The 4,019-nt window shown below is 42.8% G+C and overlaps 1 non-coding gene across 1 annotated transcript; it reads left to right on the top strand.

The window, feature by feature from the left end:
• The first annotated feature begins 2,459 nt into the window (after positions 1-2,459).
• LOC130883249 (U1 spliceosomal RNA) lies at positions 2,460-2,617 on the top strand. The gene has a single exon (XR_009057937.1). It is a non-coding gene; the product is annotated as a U1 spliceosomal RNA (small nuclear RNA).
• Positions 2,618-4,019: the final 1,402 nt, after the last annotated feature.

Raw genomic sequence — 4,019 nt, forward strand, 5'->3', positions numbered from 1 at the left:
AAGCTTTCGTGGGAGCAGCATTGCTTGACCTCATTCTGGAGATGCTCTCGATGGATGGAAAAGGTGCGGAGTGGATCAAATCCTCTAGGTCAGGCAGACGCAGCAGCCTCTGACAAGTTGAGAAGCTATGAGGAAGTCTGGCTTGCGTCTGGTCACAGTAAATCTGTCCATGTGGCTGAAGCATAGAGTGAGGTAAGAAGGAGATAAGAAGTGTCACGAGTGAGGCCAGGAAACGGGGCAGTATCACTCTACATGGGAATAATAGGCAACTTAAATTCTTCGACTCTAATCGCAATGCATGGGTATGGATTCTATGATCCTGTAACTCATCAGCTAAATGATTATCTGTGCTTGCCCAGCCTCTCTAAACTGCAGGTTCCTCATTTGGAAATAAGCATACTTCTGAGAAAGGCTTACTACAGAGATAAGGCATGGAAATGGAATGAGGTTATATGTTTATAATGTGCTTAACACAGAATTAGACTCCAAGAAAGCATTTAAACAAAATGTGGAGTGGGACGAGGTGGCCGAGTGGTTAAGGCGATGGACTGCTAAACAAAATGTGGTTGGTGAGATGATCCGTGAGTGGGTAAGAATGCCTGTTACATAAGCATGGTGACCTGAATGTGACATCTGGACATAGCCACATGTGTCTGTCACTCTAGCACTGTGAGTGGCAGAGACAGGACAATCACTACAGCTTGCTCAGTGCCAGCCTAGCGCCAGTTCAGTGAGAAACCCTATCTCAAGTGAATAAGGTGGACTAGTGGTAGAGCTGGGTGCTCAGCATCCTCCCCTGGCCTCCCTCCTACACACACACACAGGCATATGCATCTACGTACACACGCGCACACACACACACACACACACACGGAACTTGTTTTCCAATATGGGACTCTCATTCTAGGTGGCAGAAATTACTAGTTTTAACTACTACAACTTGGATCTGAGGTTTATTACCTGGTACTAAAGGCATGGTCCAGCCAGGACATTAAGTGGAGGCTAGCAGGAAGAAGTGAGAACACTGGGGATATCTTAGGGGGCCTGCCACCCAACTCCCAAATAAATGGACAGAGTTTTATTCTTTCTTATGAATGGCAGGCCTTAGCTTTACTTTTTTCTTGCCAGCTTTTCTTAAATTATTCTGTCTACCTTTTGCCTCTGGGCTTTTTCCTTTCCCTATTTCTGTATTTTTATTTTTTACTCCTTGGCCTACTGTGTAGCTGGGTGGACCCTGGAGTCCTCCTCTCCTCATCTTTCTCTCGTTCCTTGATCTCCTCTCCCCAGACTTTACCTCCTATTAATTCTTCCTGCCTGTCAACCCTGCCTATCCTTTCTCCTGCCTTGCTATTGGCCATTTAGTTCTTTCTTAGACCAATCAGGTGTTTTAGAGAGGCAAAGTAACACAGCTTCACAAAGTTAAACCAATGCAACATAAAAGAATGCAATACATCTTTGCACCATTAAACAAACGTTCCACAGCATAAACAAATGTAACACATTTTAAAATAATATTGCACAGCAAATATTGTGACCTCCTCTCTTCTTTTGCTCTCTGCTTTCTTCTAGGCCTCCATAAGGGGAGCACCTCCTTCCCAGTGTAACCTCCTACAATGATGGATTTTGCTTTCCCTGGCCCATGGTGCATTGTGCTTTCCCTGGCCCAAGGCAATAGGTCCCAGGGACTGCGGTCTGAATCTCTGAAACTGGAGCTAAAATGGATCTTTCCCACTTTAAGCTGATTGTTTCCGGTATTTTGTCATAGTGGCAGAAATCAAACTAATGCCATACTAGTGCTTTCGGAGAACAACTCTGGTTAGATGTCTGTCGGTCCTCTCAGAAGCAATTTCAAGGCTGACAGACACATTTGTATACATGTGAGAAACTAGACTTTGAAGCAGAAATGATGGGGAAATTGTTTGTTTGTTTAAAAAAGCTTTATGTATATGGGCTGCCCAAGCAGCAGAAGATAGAGTTAAGACAAAGATAGCAGAAAAAAATTACTAAGGAAGCCAAGGAGGCCTGAAGTAGAATTGAGGTCTTGAAATACAAAGTTTGGGGATAGAAAGAAATCTCCAAGGCTAAAAACATTCTGAGAGCTGCCATCAAGTATGCAATGAAACTAGAAACTCAAAAGGCTTGCTGACTCCAACCCTTCAAACTCTACACCCCCAATTCTACTCTCATCAAACCACCAAAAATAGACTCCCCCAATTCCTAACATACGCTGTCCTCCAAAAGGGCTAGAATAGAAAAGTCTTCTATTACTAGTGACCATAGTGATTTTAAAAAACTACACATTGATCTAGACCTCCAGGTCACTTGAAACAAGTATCCAGCAATTTATAGAAAATGCAAATTAAACATTGAGAACAAGTTAGGGAGACTGATTGAACCAGGGCTTAGCATTGTAGCAAAAGGAGAAAAACTGAGAAGTGATTTTCTAAATTAAAATGGTGATACTTACCTGGCAGGACATAGAATGGCCAAGAAGGTGGCTTTCTGGGAGAAGGATCATCCATTGCAACTGCAACATACTGACTTCAGTGATTTCCCAAAATTTGGGAACACTCAACTGTATAATTTGTGGTAGTGGGAGACTGCATTCCAACTCTGGAGGTGGATTTATAACTCTGTGTTGGAGCAGGGTGCAATTTCAAGTTCAGTATGGTGACTCATGCCGGTGATCCCAACACTTGGGAGGCAGAGACAGCAGTATCGCCTCGGTTTTAGGGACAGCAAGAGCTACATGATGAGTCCCAAGTTATTCAGAACCATGCCATGAGATACCTGCCTCAAACAATAAATTGTTTGAAAAGACGTGGTGGTTCATGCTGTAATCCCACACTGACCAGGCTGGAGCAGGAAGATTTCTGAAGTCAGTCTGAGATATGCGCTGAGTCCTTGTTTCAAAAACCAACAAAAACATTGTTACTAAAGCCACAATGAGGCCAGGCAATGGTGGTGTATGCCTTCAATCCCAGCACTCAAGAGGCAGAGGCAGGCGGATCTTAGTTCAACACCAGCCTGGTGTACAGAGTGAGTTCCAGGACAGCCAGGGCTACACAGAGAAACCCTGTCTCGAAAAAACTGAAACAAACAAACAAAAGAAAAACAGCCATAATGGCTTACTTACTTTTACTCATTTACTCGGATGACTGAAATTTAAAAATTGATAATATCAAATGTGGATAAGAGTGGTTAACAACCAGAATCGCCACTCCTTTATTAGTAACGTGTAAAATACTGGACTAAATCACTTACAGGAAAAAGGATTTAGCACTTCTTATAAGATTAAGTCTTGGGCCGGGGCAGTGGTGGCTCATGCCTTTAATCCCAACACTCAGGAGGCAGCGGCAGTAGGATCTTTGTGAGTTCGAGGCCAACCTGGTCTACAAAGTAAGTTCTAGAACAGCTAAGGCAACACAGAGAAACCCTGTCTCTAAAACCTAAATGTAGATGCTAGATAATAGTACCAGTTCTAGAAAGTATAAATGAAAGCATATATGTATAACATGACTTGAACAAGAATAATTGTCAGTACTCTGGAGTTAGAGGCAGGTGGACTTCTGTGAGTTCAAGGCCAAATATATATATTATATTCTATAAAGTTAGCAATTCCAACTCTAGGTGTTTTTTAATACATACAATACAAATGCTTTAACAATTTTAGCTTATCCCATGGGCCACAACAGATCAAAGGGCAGAGAACAGGTGATCACGTGGTGTCCGGTCCCAGGGTATAAATCAACAACTTCTGCACCTAAGGCTCAGAGAACCTATTAAGAGGAACCAGAGAGATTTTAAGTGTCAGAGAACCAAGAAGTCTGATGGAATATTCTTCTCCTAGAAATGCCAGGGAGTTTATACCCATGAAGTCTCATTAACATGGCTACCTAAGCAAGACCCGAATAAGGGTGACCCCAATAGACATGCTAACAGAGAAGGGAGAAATCTCATGGGGTCCCCATCCTAAACAAGGAACTACAGGCAACCAATGAATGCTGAGAGCAGGAGAA

Source organism: Chionomys nivalis, chromosome 10 (genome assembly GCF_950005125.1).
Source record: "Chionomys nivalis chromosome 10, mChiNiv1.1, whole genome shotgun sequence".
NCBI classification, from domain to species: domain Eukaryota; kingdom Metazoa; phylum Chordata; class Mammalia; order Rodentia; family Cricetidae; genus Chionomys; species Chionomys nivalis.